General features: G+C 37.7%; 1 protein-coding gene across 3 annotated transcripts in view; it reads left to right on the forward strand.

Moving 5' to 3' along the window:
- Nucleotides 1–26875, forward strand: part of DTNA (dystrobrevin alpha) — a 388958-nt gene that overhangs the window by 97717 nt on the left and 264366 nt on the right. Inside the window, exon 1 of one of the 3 annotated variants that reach the window (XM_027127718.1) lies at nucleotides 13176–13393. The exons of the other annotated variants lie outside the window; for them this stretch is intronic. The gene's annotated coding sequence lies outside the window, so the exon portion shown is untranslated. Of the gene's footprint in view, nucleotides 1–13175; nucleotides 13394–26875 lie in introns of those variants that run through there. 3 annotated transcript variants of the gene reach the window in all.

Consider the following 26875-nt stretch of genomic DNA (forward strand, 5'->3'; position numbering starts at 1 on the left):
AGAGGCCCGCGTACCAAAAAAAAAAAAAAAAAAAAAAAAAATGCTAGAGTCTGTCATAAATTTTAACTTTTTCTTCATCTAGGACAGAAAACATTCTGTACAGCTCTTTGTTCCTATTAGCTTTTAGCTATAAGAAAACCCAGTGGTACCTGCTCATACCATCATCTCACAGGGGAAAAATCTCAGAGTCCTGGACCTGGACTCACACCTGCAGATATAGTGCTCACAGCCTTGCACAGTGTCTACAGGATAAGCCTGCAGTAAAGCTGTGTGCCTGTTAGTGTGACCTCTGTGGGACCAGTGGCTGCTTCAGAGCCATAGACTACTACTGGTCACAACAGACTGCGGGGAACCCAGAATATTCCACTCAGAACCAAGGCAACAATTGGCAGTCAAGACAAACCATAGGGAGGGGGTCAAGGATGTGGACACCTTCCCTCTCACTATTGTCCCATGATGGAACACAAAAAAAGTAGTGATATTTGTATGACCGCCAAGGAAAATGGGTGAGGATGTTACTGACCCACCCCACCTGGAAGCCACAAAGGATAAGCAATCCATGTATTGTCACACCTGTGAATCTTCCACACTTGTTGGCTGTCAGGAAACTCTCCTGCCCATCTCATGTGCTAAGTCTCCTTTTTCTTTTTACCAGACATCTAAGCTTCAGTCCAAGAAATGCATCCTGCCTTGAATGATCTCCCCAGAATACACCCCACCTCCAGTTTATTGCTTGTCATTAATAGTGTGTGTGTGTGTATGTGTGTGTATGTGTTGGGCATTAGAAGGGGTTTTGCTTGGCTTCATATAGCAACTATAGATTTGTCTTTTCTCCTTTTAATTCTATTTTTGCTTCATGTGTTTTGAAGCTCTTTTTTTATTTGTATATCTTCTTGATGAATTCTTCGTTTTTTTTTTTACTGAAATCCCTCTTGATCTCTGATAATACACCTTGCTTGGTGTCTAATGTGTCCAATGTGTTTTAATATAGGCACACCAACATTTTCTGGTATAACTTTTTGTATTCTTTTACTGTCAACCAATCTGTGTTTTTATACTTAAAGTATATTTCTTTAAAAAAAAGCATGTAGTTTGGTCCTTCTTTTTTACTCTGTTTGATAATGGAGTGTTTATTCCATTTATATTTAATGTAATGTTTGCTATCTTTAGGTTTAAGCCTACCATCTTGATATTTGTTTTCTCTTTGTCTCATCTGTTCTTTGTTCTTGAGTTCCTTATTTCTTTGCCTTCTTTTGAGTTAACTAAATATTTTATCTCCTCTATTGATTTTTTTAACTCTATCTCAGTGGAATTTTTTTTCACTAGTTGTTTCTTGAGATTTTAAAATATGTATCTTTAACTTATTCCCTACTTTCAAATAATATTTCTGAAAGAACAGTCTTAAGAACCTTATAAAAGTATAATTCCTTTTACTTACTTGCTGTCCTTTTTCTTTTTATCATATTTTATTTATTCATAGGTAATAAACACAAAATATATTAATTTTTGCTTTAGATAGTCATTAGTTTTTTTATGTAGATAATAGATAGATAGATAGATAGATGATAATTTTTAAAAGGTCTTTGACACTTACCCAGATATTTATTCATTTATCCATTTTAGTGCTTTCCTTTTTGTAGATCCAGGCTTCCATGAGGAATAATTTCCTTTCACCTTGAAAATCTTCCTTTCTCATCTCTTGTAGTGTTTATTTTATAGAAATGAATTCTCTCAACTTTTGCCTGTCTTGTTTCACCCTCATACTGAAAGCTCTTTTTGCTGAACAGAAAAGTCTATGTTAACAGGTGGTTTCCTTCAGCATTTTGCAGATATTGCATTGTCTTATGGCATTCAATATTTTAGACGAAAAATCAGACATTATTTTCAAAGCTGTTCCTTGAATATGGTGTCTTTTTTCTCTGGCTGCTTTTAAGATTTACTATTTACCTGTTTCTTAGCAGTTTAATTGTAAAATGCCTGAGTGTGTTTTTGTTATTGGTTGGTTGTTTGGTTGTTTGGTTTCTTTGTTTGTTGTTACATTTATCCTACTTGGGTTTCACTTAGCTTTTTTCATACATGGATTGAATTCCTTCAATTTTTGACAATACTCACCTATGATTTCTTGAAATATTTCTTTTTGTCACATCCTTCTGGAGGTACAGTTACACATATGTTAGACCATTGGATATTGTGTTACAGTCACAGATTTTCTATTCTGTTTTATCCCTTTTGTTTCAATTTGGATGATTTTATTGACCTGTCTTAAATTTTACTGATCCTTTCTTCTGCTGGGTTCAGTCTACTATTCAGCCTACTGAATGGATTGTATATTTATGATACTGTAATTTTTATTTTTATAATTTCCATTTGGTTCTTCCTTATTGTACCCATATCTCTGCTGAAATTCTCCAACTGTTAAATGTGTGCTTCCCATTTTTCCATTATATCTTTTTAACATATTTAATACTTGTCTATTAAGTCCAACATCTGGGCTGTCTGTGGGTCTGCTTCTATTGCTTATTTTTAAATTTTCATTAGGGGTCACATTTTTCTGCTTTTTCACGTGTTCTACATTTTTTATCGTATAATTTTTTATATTGTATAGATTTTTTATATTGTATAGATTTTGTATAGGTATTGATAGATTTTGTAGAGATATTGTATAGATTTTTATAGTGTTCTATATTTTTATTGTATATTGCCTTCATGGGTAAAAGAATAGTAGTAAAATAATATTTAACCTCAGAAAAGGGCTCACTCCTTCTATCAATCAGGCTGCTAATATGTGTGTTATGTGTTGGTGGTGTATGTTGTGTGCAGGGGACTGAATCAATCTAATATGTGCTAGATCTGAACCTGGGCTTTGCTACAGCTTTAGTTAAATCCCTGCCTCAATAGGACCTTTCCTTTAGGTATACTGAGCTTGGCAATGCTCTGGAGATGTCTTCATGCCTAGCCTAACAGCCAACATTTCTGAACCACAGGAAATCTCTCCCTCCTTTACACTCCAGCTCCCAACTTTTCAGGCTTAATGACATCTTTTGCCTCCTTGTTGCCATGACCCCCAGCCACTGGAGAGCTGTCTCAATGAACAGAGTGAAGACCTCGTGCATCTTGAGGGGATCTTTGTCAGCTCTCCTGCCCTGCCCTAGCCTGTCTCAACTACCCACAAGCACTCAGTGAAAGCCTGCAGGAAAGGGTTGGCAGTCAGATACAGATTCTCTCTGTGGTTGGGGTACCTCAGGATTCTAATTTATGATACCAGGCCATTTGCACCTGTTAAAAGTTTGCTAACAGTTGGGCTGTTTGTCCTTACATGTCCCTACTCCCCCTTCCCATGTGATGAGGGTGTTCCTCCTCTCACCATGTCCCCAGGAGTGATAAAAGCTATAGAATTCTTCTCTCCAAGGAAGGGTTCATCTCATTTGGGAAATTAATTAATCTAGGTTTCTTTGGGTCTACAATTCTTTGATGGGTTATTTCATACCTTCTGCATTCACCTCCCCATGATACCCTCCAGCCACCCCTAAGTCTTTAAGGTCTGCATACCAGAAGTAAGCCCGCCTTGGGAAGGCAGACCTGGAAGCAGTCTCAAGGCCTTTGGGACAGAGTCCCAAGTACCAGCACATGCTGAGAAGAGAGTTGCTGGTTCTTTTTCTAATTCATCGCTCAGTGGGGAAAAACACAGGCAAAGGAGAACTAGAGCAGCAAGCCCTCTGAATTGTGAGGCCCGGGCTGGGTCTTCTCTCCTCGCTTGACTGGGTCTGAGGGTCGTACTGATGAAAATATATTTCGTATTTTGGAGATAGGTGGGAAAACTTCATAGAGAGAGGACAAATATGGATGGAAAATGATGGATGCTAAGGATGACCTTTGACTCTTTGCCCATGGCCAACTCTTACAGCTGTAGAAATCATAGAATGTATACATCCTCTGTCCAAGAGTAGAAGGTAGCTTCAATGTTGATGAGATACTCTTAAAGAAATAGGGTACAGTATATCTTCTAGAAAGCTAATATCTCCAGATTGACATATTATAAGGAGCAGAACTAATGGGTTAAATGAATCAAGACAAAGCTTGCCTCAAATAAAATACACAAACTTGGCCCACATGAGAATGACTATGACAACTTAAAAGGGAAATTACTTCATTGTCAGATTTACATTGCCTTCCAATCGAAAGCAAGCACAAAATGACTGCTGTGATAAATTTAAGATAATTTACTTGTCTTGATTGGATTATGAGTTAATTGATAGTTTAGGTAGAACTTCAGTTACAAAAGAATTTATTTTCATTTTTTAAGCTACATAGTTTTTACATATGAAGGAATTGTCTATAAGTATATGTGTTCCTATATTTAATTCCACAGATATATAATGAAAGTTTTAATGTAAGGGACTACAACAAACTTCAGAATAAAAATATAACTTTATTTTAATTAAATGTTATTTTTCACTATGTCTGATATAGATAATTGTATACTTTGCTGGGATTTAGCTGTCATTTTAGCATTGGATATGTTTGTAGAAAAGTATGAAATATTATGTTGCCTCCCCACATGCATGCACAATTGCTGAATTTGTTGGGATCATTTTGGAGAGAGGTTGGAGAATTTGTTTCCTTTTTAAAGCAATGCTGAAGAGTGAAGGCAGAGAATTACAGTTAATATGGTGAATGGAACACATACTTAATTCCACCGTCTCCCTCCCAAAGAAATCCTCTAATGACAGTAAACAAAAAATACTCACTAGAATAAAGAAAACAGGAGAGCCTACAACACAGGGAGCTATTGACATAGTATTTGGAAAATGGAAAGGGAATGACGGAGCGGTACTTGATTTAGCTGAGCAGAGATGTGGAAAGCCAGGTGCCTGAAGAGGAGATGCCTACGTAGATGGAAATGGAGACTCCCTAGAACGCTGGAAAGGCTCAAGGACTAGAGGTCTGTTGAAGCCAGAGGTGAGAAGTGGAGCTGAAAGCAGAACTTGGTTGAAAGTCTTAAAAAGAGTAGCTGGACTCTCAAATCGCCTCTTCTACCCTGTGCAGCCTGGCAACTACCTCTCCCTCACCTTGCGGGAGACATGGCGGGAGGGGGCCTTATTCTCTGGAGTAACTTAATTAGAGAGGTTACAAACAGCAATATTGGAAACAGTGGCAGGTGGGGGTGAGGTGTAACACTGAAATCTGGTGGATTACATGGACATCTCCATGCTGAATAGTGGTGAACTTCCCTCAATTTCAAGCCTTTTCACCCAGCTTTGCTTCCAGGACACTGGCAACTGAACTTGTCCCTCCTAGACAGGACACTGGAGGGGGGCTTCTCTAGAGGATCTGACTACCCAAGGGGGCAGAAACCTAGTTACCCTTGAGGATGTTTCAGTGAAGGCTCAGCTTTGTCTAATCACTTTATGGTAATGTTGTAACGCCCATAACACAATGGCTGGGTGGATATCGAGGGAATACCAGATGTGGGGAATGTCTCTAACATAAAAGAGACCAAAACACACGAACAAAGAAGAAATTGAAGCAAACAAAGATTGCAGGGAAGAGATGAAAGCTTTTTAAAAAACCTGAAATGTATATAGCCTTCGATATCAGAAAAGAAATTGTGTCCATGAAACAAAACGTGGTGTTATAAAAACAATTTGAGACAAATAGAATTCTTAGAAATTAAACATATGTTAGCAGAAATAGAATATTCAACAGAAGAGAGATGAGGAATTATTCCAGAGAGGAGGTGGTAGAAAGATGAATATAAGAGAAAAGATAATAAAATTAAGGGGTCAGTCTAAGGGGTCCAACATCCAACTAAAAGGAGCTTAGTTTCAGAATGAAAGAACAGGGGAAATAGAGTTCAGAAATTACTTTAAAGTAAAATTTCCCCAGGAATTGGAGGAGATGAGTAAAATTTCCTTGAGGTTCAAACACAGTCAATGCTGCAGGGACAGGTGGTGGTGGAAATGGGGGACCATACCAAAGTATACTGTCATGGGATATTAGAACACCAGGGATAAAGAAGAAATAATATTTGGACGATGGAACAGAATGACTTGTAAATAACAGCACTAGGAACTACATGACAGTGGAGAAATTCCTTGAAATTTCTGAGGGAAAAGTATTTCTAAACAATGAATTCTGTAGTCAAGCTATTGATTAATGGAAGAAGAGAATAAGGATATTTTCATGCGTTCAGTTTCTCCAAAACTTAATTTGTCCTGAGCATCTTTCTCAGGAAGCTGCTGGAGTTTGTGCTACCTCTAGTCACCCATCGGGGAGTCCATCAAGAAGGCGAGAACAAAGAACCCAGCAAAGGGACTCAATACCGAAGAGAAGCAAAAGCCAGTCCCGCGATGACAGCTCAGAAGCACTATTGCTACAAAAAGGACCAGGGTGGGGGAGGGGGTAGACGGCATGCAGAAAAAATAGTTGATATGTTTGTCTGTATTAAGAGGAATGTTACATGTCTGTTGGAGAGTTTGAAAAAAATGTAATGTTAGGCAGATAGAAAATTAAGCAAACAAAAATATGACACAACCACCAGTGTCAGGAAAAAGAAAACTGTGTAAAAGAAAGGAAATGGACTCATATATCCCATGTGGTTTACATGTGAATAATATATACATAGCCAAAATAATGTAATCACTGATGAGTGCTTCCCCTAAAATTGTTGTGTAATTAAATTGTGAGGATTAAGGAAAGTGTGTGTGTGTGTGTGTGTGTGTGTGTGTATGTGTGTGTAAATGAGAATGAGGAAGGGAGGGAAAGAGGGAGAGAGAGGTTGAGAGCACACATGCTGGAGAAGGTGTGTATAAGAACTAAATTCTTATTTCCGTAGTAGGAGGACAATAGATAATATTGACATTTGAAAAAATTTTTTTAAATAGGAGTAGAAGAGTGTGATTTAAGAATACAGACTGATCGTCATAATTACCAGTTACGAGTTGATGGTCATCATCTCTGGGATTCTAGGGTGAGGAGGGATGGGATTGGGATGGCACGTTCTTTTAAGCTCTATTATTCTACATGGCTTTAAAAAATATGTGCATATTTTAAAAAAATATATTACTGTTATACTTTTAAAATAAACTGAATGCAATGAGTTCTAGTGCTCAAAGGTTTTCAAGCTAAGCTTCCCAGATTCCTGGAGGTTTCCACAGGGACTGCTTAAGGAAGAGGCAGGGCCCCAGGTTTCACACCTGAAGTTCTGCTAAAGGAGCTATGCCTTGTCATTATTAAGTTTCAGTGAACTATTTCCTTTGAACAAAGGGTTCCCTAGTGAAACAACACCAACAAACAAATTTGAAAAGCACTGATGAGTCACATGCTCATCTGGAGAAAAACTGTTCCCAAATAAATAAGTTGGGTGCAATAACCACCAGACTCCGTCCACCTTGCCCATCACCTGTCATTTTCTTTTACCACATACAATAGAATTGTCCTATTTCCAACTCTTGATAAATCTCAAGAGGCTTGGAGTAGAACCAATATGGAGTATACATGTGATTATGAAAATGTGCACAGATTTGAAGTGATGACATTAAATACATTTTCAAAGCATCAGGTATGGCACCAGAGCTCACGTAAGTGGTATCATAAGGTGTATCTCTCTGTCCCTAGGATGAGGTTGGATATTCTAGTTTTGCCTAGTGATTGTGATATATTTATGATTGTGCTTTAATTAGGGTTGATTTTGGTTCCACAAAGGAAAAATACCCCTACCCCAGCTTAAAGGAAAAGGTACAAATAAAATCTGTATTTCTAATATTAAAGATAATCCGTATCTTTCGTAAATGTGGAGTATTGATTGTTTCCTGGGCTATAGAGCTTCTCAAAAACAAAAAAAAATCCTTAACTCAGTGAGTTTAATTTGGGGAAAGATCAAATGCTGAAACACATACTCCTGAGAAAGTTATTCTCTCATCAACCAATATCTATCTCTCTCTCTCTTCCCCTCCCACCACCCCTGCCACTTACAATTTGAAATGTTGTACCTCTTCTGTGGGCTTCCATTATTTCTCAGTCTAAAATAACTAAAAGCTTCTTTGAAAAGTACATATAATTTTTATCAAGTTTATATAAAATACAGTATAAAATATATTCATTTAATATATTTTATATATTCTTATTTTACATGTATATCTCATTTGATGTTGACAACAACTCTTTGAAATTTGTATGATTGTTCTCATTGTGGAGATGAGGAAATAGTGGCCGTTGGAATTTGACCCCTCCCATGTTGCATGGCTAATGGGGGAAATGCAAAAAGAAATCTACATTTTCTGATTATCATTCTACTTGGGCCAAACACCTGTTAATTAATAAAAAGACTAATCTTTATCAAAAGCATACACATAACATAAAAAAAATTCCAGCTTACATGTATAGGATGACTAACTAGTCCTGGTTTTCCTGAGACTTTCCTGATTTTATCACTGAAAATCCTGCATCCCGGGAAATCCCTTAGTTCCATTGAAACCGGGATGGTTGGTCACTTTACATGCAGTGCTCAGCCTAAGAGGCTATAATAGCTACCTTTTATGGGAACTGAGAGTGATACAGGAAATGAAATGCAAGGAGAGGAAAGAGATCGAGATAGTTTATTTAGTCAAGGGTGAAGATAATTTCTTACTCATATCAAAGAAAATCAATTTTAGCAACCACAGCAATAGGACAAAACAATTACTGAAATTTTTCAAAAACGTTCATGTAAATAAATGTCTGTAGCTTCAAGATCCATGTCAGTATCCAAAAGACACACAAATATGACACTACTAGATATTGAACAATAAAGTGTTCCATGAGAAGAAATCATAAAACACACAGCCAGATGTCCTAGGGCCAAACTACCTAATCCTCCCATTTAAACCTTGCTGTCCTCAAAGTCTGCCTCATTCAAAGGTGCTGCTCCCCAGTCTGGCTTACAGTTTGGTCCCTGCTTCTGCTGTACCAGATTCTGTTCACCCATCCCTTCCCTGTTCTCACTGGTGCCTTTAAGATCACTCTTTCTTGGGTATTTCTCTTGATGCCCTTTCTTCACATCAACCTAAGCCCCTTTAAGCTTCTTCTGTGTCTCTTTCCACATTGGAGTGCCTCCCCATTTCCTGTCCACTCCCCTCCCAACCCACCTGCCACACAAGAGACCCTGAGAAGAGAAATAGAGATGCTCTCCAAGGACAAGGAGGAGAGAGAAGGAATGAGGAAGGGCTGCAATTATCTTTATTTGAATCTTTTGGCTGTGTGTGTGGGCCTGTGTGTGGACCCGTAAATCATTTAGATAGGATTCCTTCTGGCCTTTATCTTTCCTTCTAGTGCCCACAGGTGTTCTAATATAGTTGAAATCATGGGGCATATGCATTTATATGCTAAGCGTTAAACAATGTCTTTCTGTTGTCATCAAAACTACTATTGTTCCCAGTTATTTTCCACCAAATATGCTATTATAATTAGTAAATTTATACATATGGCCCTTTCCATAATTAGGGCTATTTTCATATCATAGGCATTCAAAATGAGTGCCCAATTTCATCTAATTTTGAAATTGATCAGCATTTAATAAGATTATATGTAGTATGCTGCTGTTTTGAATCCCTTCCGTATCTGTTGTTAGAGCCCCTATATATATAGTTTTTCTACTTTTTTCTTGGGCAGTGTCTATTGTAATTACTTTTCAAACAACTACTACTTGGATTTATTATTTTTTTCCTCGGGGAAAAAAACCCCACAATTTATCCCCCTCCCCCACAAAAAAAAAACTCACTTTTGTATAATGAGTGTCTTAGTCCATTCAGGCCGCTATGAAAATATACCATAGACCGGGTGGCTTACAAACAACTGAAATAAGCAACAGAAATTTATTTCTCTCAGTCTGAAGACTGGAAGTCCAAAATTAAGATGCCAGCAGATTTGGTGTCTTATGAGGGCTTGCTTCCTGGCTCATAGAGGCCCATCTTTTTGCTGTGTCCTCTCCTGGTGGAAGGGACAAAGAAGCTCTCTGGGGTCTCTTTTATAAGGGCACTAATCCCATTCATGAGGGCTCCACCCTCAAGACCTAAGCACCTCCCAAAGGCCCCACCTCCTGATACCATCACATGAGAGATTGGGTTTCAACATACGAATTTTGTGGGACACAAATATTCCGTCTATAGCAAATAGTGTATTTTTTTAAAAAAATAATATGTAAAAGACAAAATCATCCACAAAACTATCAGCATGAGAATACAGCCTATGCCAGTGTCTTAAGGACGCCAGGGAGGAAAAAATAACAGGGATCATTTGCTTTTCATTGCCCAGATTTTTCATACACAAGATGCCTGCCTCCCAGCTCAGCTAAAACCTGAGTTTTAACACCTTGTTCACCCCTCAAGGAGACTGCTACCAGCATTTGCCATCCATAGAACAGTGCTAAGACAGTCTATTTCTGGAGAATGGAGCGGAGATTAACTGCTTGTTCATGATAAATCAAGGGTATTTGATTTGCCTGTTACATGCCCAGTTTTCTTTGGAAGCAAGCCCTGGAAGCTATTTTTTCTGATCAAATCCTAACTCTCATGTTAGTGCTTGTGAAAGAGAAAAATAACATTTACTCATGATAAAGACTGAGTTCTAGCCATTATAAATCTTATCAACTGCCACATGAAGGTTAGGGGGAGAAAAAGAAGAAAAAGAAATTCCCATGTGCTCACTCAACCTTGGGTTTGGACTCATGCTGCCACTACTGTTGCACACTGTTCTGGAATTTCTGTGATTTAAACAGATGAAAATATAAAAGGAGATAAATTTGGGAACCTAAGGAGATGTTTTCTTGTTGAATGTTGTACTGTAAGGAATGGCCAGTAACATTTCAATAAAGAAAATTGTTATAGTTTACTAGTTAAATGAATTATTAGGAGGGCCTAATATTTTCTTTATTTCTCTTAGAAGCCAGCAAGATAAATAGAAATAAACTTAGCAGAATTTGCCATGTTGGTGTTTAGAGTCATTCACTCACACAGACACAAAATGTATAATAATCTTTTTTTTTTTTTTTTTTTTTGCTTCTATAAAGGTGCTCAGTGCCTAATATACCTTCCATATAATCTTTTGGTTAATGGCTCGAAAAGAGATATAATTCCCCCCACCCCATTATCTAAAATGTAAGCCAACATATAACAATTTTCCATAGGTTAAAATATACACTTTCACACAAGCAATTGTTTGCTTGTTTCAACAAACATTTCTTGGGTGTCGGTTGTGCTAATGTTCACTCAAAGGTACAGCATAAGTGAATAGTGTGACCGAATGTGAAACAGATGACCTGCTGCCAACTCTGTCCACTCTTAGCTCACACGTGTTTTGACACCATCCATTAGCCTTGGGGAGAAGTGTTTTGATAGAGGGGGGAAGAAACACAAAGACAGGGATTTGTGCTCTCTGGGTGAGTGGTTATTTCTATTTATTTCTGAAATTATTTGGATGTCTTTATCTATCAGCATTACATACAGCTTGAAATTTCCCTAAAATAATCAGCTTGGGAATAAGAATAAAGAAAGTTTCTTCCTCCTCTCCCTCCTTCTTTCACTCTTTTTTTGTTTTTTTTTTAAAGGACATCTAGTAACAGGCTGAGGAGTGAGCAGGTTGGTAGGATCAGTCTATATGGGGCATCAAGATATCACCAAAATAAATTAGTCATAGGATGCCAGTTAATCAAGTGTTCACTCACAGTTCCCTAAAATGGTCTTGTTCAGATGTGGTAAAAGACCACCTAGGACAGAACATTTAAAACCAACCACAAACAAAGAGAAAGGTTTCTTTTTGGGAGTCAACCTTTGCCGTTGGGTATTTTCGAGATGTCTGTACAAGTTGCTAGGGGCAGCTGCGGCCACAGCACCACCCTGAGCCCAGCCAGCTGACATTCACCTGGAGCTGGCAGAGACAGCCAGATGAGATCTGGAAACCCCAGAATGCCTGGGGTTGTGGTTTGTCTGATGCCGAAATTATAAATCCTCTATCAGGCCTTTCAAGAAGTTGTCTGGTCCATAACATTGCACATAATACACTCACTATTTTGAACAGGGTGAGGTAAATTATTTTCAGCCGCAGCAGATCTTTTGATCCCAGTGACCACAAAATAAATATTAAATACAATTTTAGTAGTGATTTAAAGGGACTCCACATTATTCATTCTTGTCAGATCCTGTTTGAGAAAATGTACTTTTTCCCCTCATTTCCATTGACTCAATTTTTCTTTGTTCAGACATGTGTGTGTGAGTGTGGGGTGTGGGAGAGTATTGTACATGGCCAGCCCCACGCAGTCCTCACCAAAGTTTACAAGACAGTCCTGGAAAAGAAGCCTTGACAGGGAGATAGAAGTGTTTCTTGCACCCTCTCCTCTTGCTGTCTGCAATATAAAATATAGGACAGGTGAAAGCAGTTTTTTCACAATTCCTATGAGCAAGGTTTTCTCTCACAGAAAATCCACAGATGTAATAGTTGCCCTTCAGAATACTGTCAAGCATTCAGCATAACCATCGCTTCCTCTAATGGGTCCCAACTCATTTACTAATAAGGAAATTCAGCTCTTAACAACAAATTTGCCATTTCCCTTTTCTACTGCATCCATAGCCATTTGCGGTAAAATTATAGGTGAATATTCAAACATAAACGCTATGCAACAACAAAAATATTTGTCATGCTCCCAAATATTTGCCCCGTTTCTCCTCAAAGTTAAGGGGGGAAAAAATCCAGAAAACTTACTTGTTTGTATTATGTATACCTGGGAAGTTTTTCATGCCGAGTAACAGAACACAACTTGAGCTGCCTTGCTTTCCGCTTCCAGGAATGCCAATCAGAGAACATTCTTTTTCAGACAGCCAAGTTTGGAAGTCAGTTGGTTTCTGGTAGGAGGTAGGGGGAGGGGATGGCAGTGGGAAAAGCACCGTGAGTCCTCCGGCTGATATTCAGTTTCCATGTGTTTCCGTAATAGCCATCAATGAAAGCATCTCCTTTTACCCACGTGGAGACAGGTAAAAAGACAGCTGAGTAAATCAGTATTAGATGTAGCAACGGAAGCTCAGGCAGAGCATGGAGGGGGTTGAAGAGGGTGGAGGGGGTGGAGGGAGGGCTTTTGACAGCCTGCCATTGGTGAGCTTACCAAAGGCATCTGCCAGTGGGACTTCAGTGGAATGTGAAACCAACTCATTTTCAAGTTAAAGATAGACACAGTATACACCAGGATCTAGAAGCTGGATTTTAACCTTGTGTCTCTCCCTAGAATTTCAGAGAGTCCTGTTGTGATCTCTGTTGTAATTAGCCATTTGGTTAAGGTTTATTCTTTATATGAATGTGCTAAGAATTCATATATGTTCTGGATGTACTGGAATTAAAAGGATTTAAGAGATCATGTACATACTCTAGGGTAAGTGCAAAGATGTTGCTTCTCTGGGAAGGTTAATGTTGCATTTTTCTTTTTATTTGTGTGAATGAAAAAGTGATCAGGGAGATTTTCCAGTGTTGTAACTTTGTTACCTTTCTTGAGATATTTGGGGTTTTACATTTTGTGAAGTAGAAAGAAACAAAGTATTTCAGCTTAGTTTTGAAGATGACCTTGCACTTCTAACTTCAGTTTGGCTTTACCTTTACCTACTTTTCCCTCTATTAACTCCTTAAACACCCTGCATTTCTTGAATTACAACGTCAGTAGTTAAACATGTCACAACACCGACTAAATGTTATTCCATCCATGATGCCATTGGTGGTGACTGTATTCTTGTGAGATGGAGTTATTTCCCTTGCTTGGCACTATGGCATTTTTTAATTTAAAAAAGAAAAAAGAAAACAATAATAAAAGTGGAGGGGGGAGGTGGTAGAAAGTGCATAAGGAGCCGTTGGAAGATATTCTGTTTCTTTTTTTAAAAAAAAAAAAGATGAGAAAAATAGGCAATTTTCCATTGAAGAGAACAATTTATTAATAGAAGTTATTTTTTGGTGTTGCCTCATTAATTCCAAGCAGGTTCTCGTCCTCCAAAAAAGCTGATATTTGCTAAGTGAATAGAGGCGTTCTGATTCTACAGAGCTTGAGAGTGGAGGAGGGGGAGAGCTGTCTGATTTGCTGCTGCCTTGCTATGTGCTGAGGATTTCAAAACTTTTTTAGTTAAAAGAAAGAATGACAAACCTTAGTCCTCTTCAAGTTTTTGACCATGTATAGGTTTTGTTTCTTGTTTTGTCCAGTGACCTCTCGGCTCTCTTAGAGACAGCTTTTCCAAACTTGCACAGCATTCCTTCTGAATAAATACTGTCCATAATAGTCACAGAGTACATGGTATGAATTGGAAATTCTACTTTATATGGGGAAAATAAATGTGCTGATGTGCTTATTACAGAGCGTGGGGCTGAACAGTTGTTGCACGTAACTGGCCGGGTTTTGTTCTGTCAAGTCAACCAGATTCTAATGAACTAAGTTGGCTGAACTAGGTACGAACAATGAATGATAACATGGATCTTTCACTCAACGTTGACCAGAATAAATAATAATACCACGTTACTCTTCTAAAATGAAAAATGAACATAATGAACATGATACTGATAGAGTCACTTAATTTTACAGTTCTGTTAGATCACGGTTAACCTTCCCTAATATCTATAATTAACCCATTAAGTTGAGAAAGTTGCAGTTAATTTTCACTTCTCTGCAAGTGGATGGCACGTTTGTATATTTTCCCTGGTGACATTGGATGCCTGTCCCCCTTGCTTTACCTGGCTGTGTCCTGAACTGTTGACAAGAGGAGGGAGCCTGGCAGGAATCATAGGTGTCTCCGAGATATTTGTGAGAGCATGCATCACACACACCAGGACACGCACACACACTTACATGTAAACTTACCTTTTGCTTAACTAATATATTTCTGATTGAATTATACATACAAATAAAATTATATTAGTATGGGGCTTTGTTTTTGTTTTCAGTGTGTCAAAAGAAAGCCAAAAAAGGATACAACATTTAAAAATTTTAAACTATAAGAATTTTAGACGTTATGTGGCCAGATCGCGTTGACAGGAGAAGGGGCCGATGAATATCTCTCTGCTGCTGTGATGTCCCTGCTGACATCGTCAAGCTTGGATTTTATTTCTTTGAACATAGTAAGTGTAGTTGTTTTATAATATACATCTGCTAATTCTAATATCTCAAGAGTTACCAAGATTTGTTTCTATTATTATTGCTCCTGTCAGTTTTCAGTCTTGTTTTCTTGGATATCTTTGACTATCTGCTGGAAATTATTTTTAAAATTACTTGTAGGGATAAGTTGAGACCTAGTGGTGATGATGGTCTCCTCCAGAGAGGACTTGGGTTTGCTTCTGCCAGGGCCCCTGGATCAGACCAGAATCACCTTAATCAAAGGTGATTAATCAAGGCACCTCTGTGCAAGAAGTAAGGCTACAAATTTGTGTGAGGAACGGTTGATTCCGTGTTCACATCTACCCTGAGGGAAGATATGACCTTTTGAGGTCCCAGGGGAAAGCTGGGTTAGTTTATTAAAGCCCTCACCTGAGGACCGTGGGCTTTGATGTTCCACCGACACCCATAAGGCTGCCCAGCATGAAGCTGGTTTCTCAGACCTTTTGTTCCTGATACTCAGATACCCAAGAGCAAAAGCTTTCAAAAATTAGTGTCTTTATCTGAGTTCTGGTCTTCTCTTGAATGTTCCTGTCTTCACCATCTTATTAGCTCTTTGTTGTTTTTACATTTTAAATGTTTTCGATTACCTCAATGAGAGTGTTGGTCCAAATGATCTCATTACCGTTACCCGAAATGGAAAGTCACACTTCTGCTTTTATAGTCATTTTTTTTTTAAAGACTCCTCATTCTAGAGAAGGTACCAGGCAGTCTGCTGATATCATTGATAATTCCAGGTCATTTTTCTGATTTGGGGTTTTAGCTGTGGCCTGATATGTTGAGGCTTTTGTGGAGAACTTTGCAAATGCAAATTTCTGATTGGAAAAATTCATGTGTTCCAACCTGCTTTGAGCTGTGAACAGTACTTAACGGTCCTTTTGTTTGTCCTTAGCTGGCCCCTTTTCTTAGTAATCTCTGTAGTCTCTCAAGCCACCCCTACTGTCATCACTCTCAGCTGTTGACCTTGACTCTTCATGCTGTCCCTTGACCTATATCCAGCATCACCACATTTCACAAATTATCGTAAATAAATTCCTTTCTTTTCCTTCTCTCTGCTCTGTTTCAGGTGCTCATCACCTCCCTTGGTTATAGTATGGCTCCCGGTTGTTCTCTTGCCTTTAGGCTCCATCCCCAGCACATGTCCCATGCTGGGACCAATACACCCGTCTTCTAAAAGTCCTAGACATGAATGGATTCCCCCCACTACTTAAAAATCTCTTGTGGTTCACCATTCCCTTCAAAATGCATTCCTTAGTATGTCTTGGTATGTCAGAAAGCCTCAACCTGTTTCTCTAACATCACCTCCGCTACTTCACTGGTTATCACCAGCACTTTAATCACACATCATTGCTGCCTCCAGAATATTCCATACATGATCATATGTCTGTACTAGTCTACCTACTAGTTTCTTGGAGTTTTTTGCCCAGAATGCTCATTGTTTACCTCCTTTGTGGGCAAATCTTACTTCTCCTTCAAGGTTAATCTCATAAGTCACTTTCACTGTCCTGGCAGGCACTGTATCGTACTCATGTTTGTATTCTCAGTTACCGACACATAGAAACCATTCAATACATGTTTAAGGAATGAACAAATGACTATTTCGAGGACGTTTTCCCTCAGCAGTTCCTTTCTTACTTTATTCTTTTTCCTTCTAAACATCATTATTCTTTTGACCTTATGCTCCTTGTCTAGAACAGTGATCATTCATAGTTCTTGATGTCAAGTAGACTCAATTAAAAATGTTTGTTTGGAAAAAAAAAAAAAAATGTTTGTTTGGTTACTGTTGTTTTGGTAAGGGGATGTTATCTATTTTCATTTTTGCCAAATGAGACTGTATACCTTGATTGTGGTGACAAAAGAGATGATAGACGTGTTAAGTACGATAAATTAGTTGTATGTTCATAATCAAAAAGAAAGTCATAGAGTTGGAAAACAGACATGTTTCAACAAATCTAGCCCAGAATACTGAATAGCACAAATGGAAAAAGTCATGTGACACAACTAAATTAAAATCATCTCATTGCATACAGCCTGAATCTGAACCATCAGAAAACACTGGGTTATTTTCAGATCACAGTGTGTGCTAGAAGGAAAGAAGTTGCTTGTTTATGTGATATGATATTGTGACCCCAAATCTTAAAGTTGGTTAAAATTTTTCCCTAAAAATTTTAAGGCCTTAAAGTGCAGTATTAATCATTTTGCTATGGTAAGTTAACAAAACTACATTTACTTATTATAAATTGAATATAGTTGGTAGGAGTCAGAGGAAGAGAAAATATAGCTTATTAATTCTAAGGGTGTTTAACCGATTTCATATTCCTCAGATCATTTATAAATTTTTCACACACTTATACTGTATGCCTTTAATATGTCAACTCCTGAGATTTAGAAAAATAAGAAACTTGGTTTCTATTTTTTCTTATATAGGGCTCTTTAACCTCCACAAAGACAAAAACCCTAATACGGACAGGGTCAAAATTTATCTTAAAATTTGTTTGAGTCTAATCAAATGTTCAAAGTCAATATTTAGATTAGAACCCAGATTTCTCCATCACAAAATATGAAAATATAATATTATTGAACTTTTTTTGCTTCATCAATGAAAGAAATTAAGACTAGATCTCGAAAACTGGCAGATTTTAAATTGTAACCTCCAAGTAGCTGAGCTAATTTGTCTTATTAATTTAACAAATCCCTATCAAGCTCCTACCTTGTGCCTTAACTGTGCTTGTCTTAGACAATGAAATTATTTACTTAGCCCCCTTCACTGGACACTGACACCAGAGTATGTTGTGTTAAGACAATGGGTGTGACTTACAAATTGCTTTATATTATTCTCTCATTTATATTCTTAATTTATTTGCACTAATCTCCACTTGTTAAAAAGTCACTTTGCCTTTTCCTCAACAATTTGTGTTTTTCTCTCAGAAAGCTAAGTTTTAAGAGTTTGGGGATTGCTTTTATTCTTAAAAATCTCATATTTTGCAGATATTTTATTATAGAATATTTTAAAGAGACCTAAACAAATTCTAAAAAAAAAAAAAGCTAAATAGAAAATGTATCCTTATCGCATAGGAAACTGTGTTGTATCTTAACATAAAATAAAAGTGCATTTATTTGCAGAAATAAAGCTGGATTCTGCATTCTTGCAAAATATATATGGCATAAGGATGACTCAGAGACACCCTGAGTCATGAAAGCTTCGTAAAGCTCCATGTACTTTAAAGAGAGCAATAGAGTTATTTTTATTATTTTTCCTTTTTTAGTCTCGTTTTACTTTTGTACCCCCATTCCTATGTAATGTGGTAGCACACAGATTTATGAGTACTGAAAAAATGAATTCACTGAATTAATCATAGTTCAAGAATACAGATGCCTTTATTAATTTTATTAAAAGATGTAGGCTAATTTTGAATGAAATTTATCTTCTCATGCATTGAATTTTTAGTCTTAGATGGTTCATTACTACACATTTGTAGAAACATTTACTCATCAAAAGATGTTTTTAACACCTCAGGTAAGCGTAACAATTCTCGTCTTAAATGCATCCAGTGTTTCATACTATTTTGTGGGTAAGAGACATATGTTGTTATTTTCTTTTATATATGATAAAACTAAGATGCACACATATGAGGTGCTCCAGATATACTGTACGTGGTTTCCTAAGGTAACACACAACCTCTAAATCTCAGTGGCTTATAAAAACCAAGGTTTCCTTCCCACTCATAAAAATTATTCGTCAGGGGTTGGCTAAAGACCCTACTCCACCTTGCTGCTTTTACCAGGAAATGACCCATGTTCCTTATGCTCACATTTCCTTGGCCAAAGCATGCCATGTGGTCACACCTAACTTCAGCTGGGCAAGTAATACAGTCCTACCACTTGCCAAAAAAGAGAAAAAGCTGGAATATTTATGAAGAGATCTAATGAATTCCACACTCATGGATGATAGGCAGTCCTAAACCCCCAGTAGACCAAAAGGTCTAGATTTAAACTCTTATATACCAGTGAACAGTTTTTGGTCCATGCTTGGTAACACGTAGGCAAGCTACCTGCGGTCTGATGCTAACGTCTCTTGTCAGTTTTCATACTTTGGCTTTGAGGCCTACTGAGAGTTTTTTGGGTCTCTAAATCTTCACCGTTTCTGGAGTGTCTGTGACCTTTCCTGTCACAGCTTCTCTGGTGCTTTGAAGTCCTAGCATTTTACCTGTCCTCACACTTAATCTCTCAGGGAGTTCTGCCCATGGAGAGCTCTGGGAAGGAAAAAGAGCCTCTGATAGGGCAATTTCTATAGAATGTAGAGAGTCAGTGTGCAATGCTAGCACTTTCCCATCTCTAAGAACTGATCATGTGTAGCAGAGAAATGGAGAAAAAGTAATTGAATGTAATTCTAATCCCCAGCACCCACTTTTTCCAGGAGGCAAAAGAAAAGGACTAGGATGAGGGAAAATGCCACAGAGGAATGGTGATCTGTATTATACATTAGAAATGCATAGTTTTGAATAACATTTGTATCCCTCTGCTACTCTACTTTTTGCTTTGCATTTAGCTTTAAGCATTAACAAGATAAAACTGGGGAATTCAGAGATTAATGAGGCACCTAAAAGTTGAAAAAATTATTAAGCCAATAATTTTAAGGGTTTTTTGGATTTTAATTTGAATCAGGCGATCCAATTTATGTTCTCAGGAGTGATAATTCTAGGAAATGCTATATGGAAGAAAAAGAAAAACAGATGAGGATCCTAGGTCAGATGAATTTGGGAAATGCTGTATACCATATTGCTCTCTTGGAGATTTATGTGACCTTTGCATTAAGGGCTCTTAAAGTTTTACACTAAAGAGACATGCTTGATTTTCTTTAACCGAGTGTTTCTCAAGCTAATTTGAATATATATATATGTGTGTGTGTGTATATATATATATACACATATATATAATTTGCATATATACAAACACATATATCAACATTATTTACATATGAATATATCATTTTTAACACATACTTTAATATACTTGGTAAATTCTGGATAAATCACCCCTAGTTCATTGTATTAATAATTAAAAATGTGATAGTGTGGTAGCTTATATAATACTTTGAGAAGATAAACCTGAGAATTATAAAGACTTTAAAAGATATCCTTACCTTTGGGTACTTTGTATTCTCTTTATAAATGACATTGCTTTTAAACACCAGCAGAAATCAAATCTTAAACTGATAGTGCATCCAATAATATTTGTTTAACTCTATTCAGGTATATCATTTGTGATATAGCCACTTATAAGGAGCCTAGCTGTATTCAGCAGAACCTAGAACTCAAAAGGGATTTGCTTTATCTTACCCATGTTATTCAGAACTCTAAACTGTTATTCCATTTTAGAATATGTTCATACATTAATAATTTATTATACTCAGTTATCTTTATGAAGACCGTGTGGAAAGGAAACTTCAACTTCAACATCTGTTTCTTGACTTTTTTTGTTCACCTCCTTTAAATTCAAAGTGTTTAAAGCTTAAAAAGGAAAAAGAAACTGTTGGGTTTCAAAAGATGCTCTACTACATTTATTATCTATGGGAATTTTTCTGTGCAAGGATAAGGGTAATAGACTAACAAGAGCAAAATGTCCATCTTTTGCTTTAGAATGTTTGTTATATTCAATTAAGTGCTGTGACCACTTAAAATGAACCGATTGTTCCGTGAACTTTTATACCACCAGCAGCTCTATTCAAAGAAAATCCTAGATATTTGGTTCACTTACAAGTATCAGGGTGTTTAGGTGTGACACGTAGCCTGTGTCCTTTTATCACCTTGTCCACCCTGGTAATGTTATTCTGCTTTTCATTTAATTGCATCTCCTCCCTCGATTTTAAGAGTATGAGATAAATCAATACATTTTTCAGAAAGAAAATTATTATACCTTCTTTCTGTTCCACAAAAAGAGAAATCATTCGATCAGAAGTGTAGACAGCATAAATTCTTAGCGAACGTTTTTCCTGACTGATTTTTGTTTATATTTTTCCTTGGGGTTATAATAAGTTTCAAAAACTGTAATTCCACTGAAAGAAAAGCTGAAGATTTTTTCTCAGCACTGCAGGGCTGCTCCTTTGGAACTCTGTGAGTAACCACACAGCAGAACCTTACCTTTACCTCATTTGCCAAATTATGAAGTCAATTATATCTGCGTTCTGAACTTGCTTAGCACCCAAACATGTATAATGCTGTAAATATGCTGTGTAACCATTTGCCATACACCAGAACATAAATCTAAGTTACTTAGATTTACAGTATTGTAATCTCTCCTTTAAAATGACATGAGGGAAGTGTTTAACTTAATGAGGCAGAGGATCCTGGTGTGCAAGTTACATTGTATTTTTCATTGCACAAGGGTAAATTATTGCTTCAGTCTCCTATATGGTACCCCAGTGGCCTCAAATACACAATGTAGCTTCCAGAAATGCCTGCTTTTGTCTTAGGCAATAACTTACTCCACTAGAGTGTGCTGAGAATTACCCATAACATTTCTTGCAGTAGGCTGAATTTCTTGAAAGTCATTCACAGATACTAACTGAATTTGACTTTTTAAATTTTTTTTAACGTAGGGACATTGACTGACATGGTAAGTCTGCATACATTAATATACAAAAGGGAAAACGAGCATTTACTTTCTGTCTAAAACTAGAAAACAAGCAAAAAAATTCTGAGTAAGAGATGAAATTATAGGACATAAAATTTTTTCTTAGCATTTTAACCTGATGTTGCTAACTTTTTAAATAAATAAGCACAGGCCTTTGAAGGGTGGTCCATAAAGATTTAGGACTATAATAATTAAATACGTAGTTACATATTTGCACCAGAAAAATCCTAATCCTGTATGGAACACCAAATTTATGAATCTAAATGTGGGGGGAGTTTTTTTGTTTTTGGTTTTGGTTTTCTTTGCGGTACGCGGGCCTCCCACTGTTGTGGCCTCTCCCGTTGCGGAGCACAGGCTCCGGACGCGCAGGCTCAGCGGCCATGGCTCACGGGCCCAGCAGCTCCACGGCATGCGGGATCTTCCCGGACCGGGGCACGAACCCGTGTTCCCTGCATGGGCAGGCGGACTCCCGACCACTGCGCCACCAGGGAAGCCCTGGGGGGAGTTTTTTAAACAAGCTTTACTTTCTGATAAAGTAGTATAGGAATTTAATTAAAACGAACCAAAAACTCCCCTCACCAATCAGTGTTGCAGCATTTGGGTAAATGTTAGAGCTTGTCAATTTTCAAGGCAGAGACGTTATTCCAGGCTTTCTGCCAAACCATTACTGGTAATCAAGAGACGAAGCACGTGAAAGTACTGTGCCTGGCTTAGTTAGATATGCATTTGCTAAAAGAGAAGCCAACACATTTCTCATGCAAGCCATCAGAATTACAATTGAGGAACACATACACACACACACACACACACGCACGCACGCACGCACGCATACAATGCTTTTATAAGTCTAGGAATATACACATTAAAATGACACTCTGTGCTTAAGGGGAAAACAGTAGCAGACACAGCTCATGTTGACTGGATCCTTTCTTTATCGATAGAGCGGTTTTAATACCCAGCCACATTTCTCTCAATGGCTGCAATGGGAGGAATTAAATTACTCATATCTGGACAAGATTTGGGATTGTACCACGTGCTTAAATTTTAGCAGCTATTTAAAATCTCTCATTGATAAATGGGTGGTTTAGGCTGCTATTTTCTGGTGGTTGTTTTTTTTTTTATTTAAATGATTTGGATAAACATCTGTTTCCCCATAGTGCTAAAAAACAATTTATGTGATATAATAGTGATGTCAGAAAGTAATCAAAGCAAGCATTTTTATGAAAGGAAGACTGAAATGTTTTAAGTTCTTTGGAGGGAGGAATATTGGGTAAATAACCGAGTGTTTGCATATATTATTTTGACCACTGGAGGGCTCTCAGATATTTTTACTTTAATTCTTTAGAAATCAATTTGCCATAGCTGTAACTTCCGTAAAACAAATTTAAATCTTGGCACTATAAGGTCTATATAGTCACCTAGCTCTTAAGATGGTACCTGTTCTCAAAATCCAACATAAAAGAGCAATCGGGTTTAATTTACTGTGTTCTTTCACTGTTTCACAACTAAATTTCACAACAAATTTACTCTCCCCAAAAGTAAACAAAGCCAAATAAAACGATAAATGCATATCTCAAGGCAGATGACCTGGAGCCAGAGTTAGAAATGGTCTGCCGTGTATATCAAGTTCTTTGAATTCTCATGCATTTGCATTTACTCAATAATAAATCTTTGTTTCATTATCATAAAAGTATTTTTCTGCAAATTTCCAGGAAGATGCACCATGTTTATCCAATAACTTCTCATCCTCCCAAGTTGCTGCTGGTATCCTTTAGAATTTCCTTTGATTACAAATCTCTTTTGCTCAAGAAGCATAGGTGTAGGTAGTAAGAATGGCAAGAAATGCAATTTAAATATATCAATCACTCTAGACAGTGATTTTAAAGAAGATAAGAATGGAGGCAGACGAGAGAGGGGATAGTGCAACAGTCTATTCATAAAACATTAGAAGATTTAACTGATTCCATAATGCCAAGGTTAGATGGACCACAAGAGTGGAGGTTCCCATATGTTTTGTAGCTTAATTCTTTAGAAATCTATTTGATATAGCTGAATATTCTCAAAATGGACATTCTATGCAGAGCACATGCAAAAAAGAGACTACACTTCATAGTTTTCTCATAGTTTTAGCCCTTCTGCAATACTGTGAATACCCACTAGGAGAGATGGGGGAAATGTTTGTCACTGTCACCAGCACAGAGGTGTTCGTCCTGATGGGTCCCTCTTCTATCTTTTCATGACCTCTTGGCTTCTTGTGGACATCTCCCATGAACACTCAGAATTCCGAGTTTTGCTGGCCATTTCTTCAACGGCTCACATAATCCATTTTATCCAACGTCAATAGGTCAGAAGATATAGAATTACACAGATCAAAGAGGAGAAAAGCAAAAGAGGTAACATTCTGGTACTCAGTGAGGAAGATTATTTCCAGATGGTTCTGCTTAATAAACAGTGAAATGCAAGGGGGAGGATTATAATAACCGTGCTTAATCTGGAAGTGGCTATGATTCCAAATCCCTATGATTTGAATCTGGAGTGGCTGTGGTGCCAGTTTAGGGAAACCAGAAAGCTTCCTCGCTCCCTGATGAGGCTACCCAAATATTGCGCTCTTTTGACAGATTCAACTACGATTTTAAATCTTATTTAAAAAGCTGTTCTCCTAGGGCTTCCCTGGTGGCGCAGTGGTTGAGCGTCCGCCTGCCGATGCAGGGGACGCGGGTTCGTGCCCCGGTCCGGGAAGATCCCGCATGCCGCGGAGCGGCTTGGCCCGTGAGCCATGGCCACTGAGCCTGCGCGTCCGGAGCCTGTGCTCCGCAACGGGAGAGGCCACAACAGTGAGCGGCCCGCGTACCGCAAAAAAAACCCAAAACAAAACAGCTGTTCTCCTCACTTTATATATCTAAATAACTGGATTGGTATTCCAGTAAATTGGAGACACCTTCATGTCCCCAAGCCTACAGAAATATAGGCAGCCTGAGCCACGATGATGACAAGGTTTTGCTGTCACAATCAGGAGTGGCCTTAATAAGCAGTTCTGCCTTTTACAAATTGCTACCTGGAAGAAAGACTTTAGCAATGCTAAAAATAAAATATACATCCCCTAGTATTCCAATGAATAATTCTCAGTAACCCTGCTAGGTCAGTTTCTTCATCTACTCGAAGTATTTAACACCCTGGAGGACACCTCAAGTATGTCTTTCTATTCAAATATTCAGATATTTGATGAAAGCGTTTCTTGGGTTTTTTTAATGGATTCAGGCAGTATAATGGTGAGACCTAGCCATAAAAATGTCTAAGCCCGAATCATATCTTTCATGCTTTAAGGAACTTATAAAATCACAGAGCAGATCTGGAACTTTTTTTTCTTTTGAGAAGGAGTTTATCCACCTCTTTGTGTACTGGAGTTACCCATCTCTGTGTGAGAATATGTCAGGCTTCTTAATTTTTCCATGAGAATATCAACCTGCTGCCTTTTCACCTGCTATTTAAACATATAGATCTTTCTTCAGTCAACCATGTAGAATATCTGCCCTTAGAGCAACTATCAAAAGATTTAACCTTGAATTGACTGTGTTAGGTAAGAGTATGCCAAGGTATGTTCTCCAAGTGCTATAGTAAGTTGAATCACATACCTAGGCCTCATTGTCTTAACTGTTCTCTTCCCTCTCTGTACATATGTAATGTCATTACTGAGGAACCGTTTCATTTTGTGCCCTTGAGTCCTGTTCCAGTTTACCGTAAGACATGGCACTTTGGGAAAATAAAGAAAGAATGTTATTGAACAACTGCAGTAACATTGTGCTAAGTATTACTTTATATCTTCAGAATAAGGGACTATACCATACAATTCTCATAGGAATTTGTGCCAGGAAAACATTTATTTCTCAAGATACACTTGTAAACTTTCTTTACTATACAAGGAAAATCATATGATCTATCAATTTCCTTTTTTGTTGCGACTGCCCAAGTTACTTCTTGTTTCATAATAACGCTCATCTGTCTCATTGGGGTGTCATTCGTGCTTTCCCCACCTGTGATTTCTGACTCAGGTGAGAGATCAGTGCTCCACTGTTTCTCATCATCAAGCAGACAGTAGTATTTGTTGATCTAATATGACTCTGCGCTGTCCTGTATGTTTTTAATAATGAAATACTCCATGTTAAAAATAGGAAGTAAAATTTCAAATCCTCAGGGTTGGTGAACAAGACGGTTGAGAATAATGGAATAAATATAAACAGTAACATTTCTTAGGGGCATTTGAAACATTTTTTCCAAAGAGCTTGATGATATCCTTTTATCTGTACTCCCGTTTTGCCCAGAGTCTATATTTATTGCTATAAGTCAGGTCCCATTGTATTTTACTTAGTTTTATTTTCAATAAGTTTTCACTTTCTTGGAGTTTGCATCAGAGGACTGTTGACAGAATAGTTAAGCAGCAAGGTTATGCTTATTCCTCTGCACACTCCCCTCCCTCTTTGATAACGAATTTTCTAATATTATACTGGGTCCAGAGAAGCTCAACTCTGGATTGAGTCAACCAATTTTAGAGCTGGGAGTAGGCTTAGACATCATTTAGTGACTCGTACAATCTATTCGTTTGACAGAAGATGAAAGCACAGCTTAGAGAGATCAGCTTTGTCTGAGAACTCAAGGACCAAGAGTAGCATCCATTCCAGTTCTGTTCTCTTACATCTTAGGGCCTTTTAAAAGTTCATGGCAGCATTCTTTGGCCCTTACAATAATGATTTGCCCACCTCAATTACTTTCTTTTATGGAGGTCATCCTGCTTTACAATATTTGTAGGCAATATCATGAAATTGTTTTTGATAAGGAAAAACTAGGGACAGAAGGATTAAAAATTGGTCTGTAAAGCATTTTAAGTCAATGGTGACTGTAAATCACTGTTTTAGGCAAACACAGTATCGGATGGCTCTCTACACACAGAGCAGGCAAATGGAAGCACGCCCTTCAAAGCCTGGAGCAGATAAGTCATAATTCTGTGAAAAGCATTACAGTCCTCTGAGCTTCTCAATCATTTTTCATTATTCCTTTCTGCCTGTGTCACTTTTAGAAGCTTAGACCAAACCGTTCATT

The sequence above is a fragment of the Aethalodelphis obliquidens genome, unplaced genomic scaffold (genome assembly GCF_003676395.1).
Source record: "Aethalodelphis obliquidens isolate GAN/ISIS:26980383/991018 unplaced genomic scaffold, ASM367639v1 scaffold32, whole genome shotgun sequence".
Taxonomy (NCBI): Eukaryota; Metazoa; Chordata; class Mammalia; order Artiodactyla; family Delphinidae; genus Aethalodelphis; species Aethalodelphis obliquidens.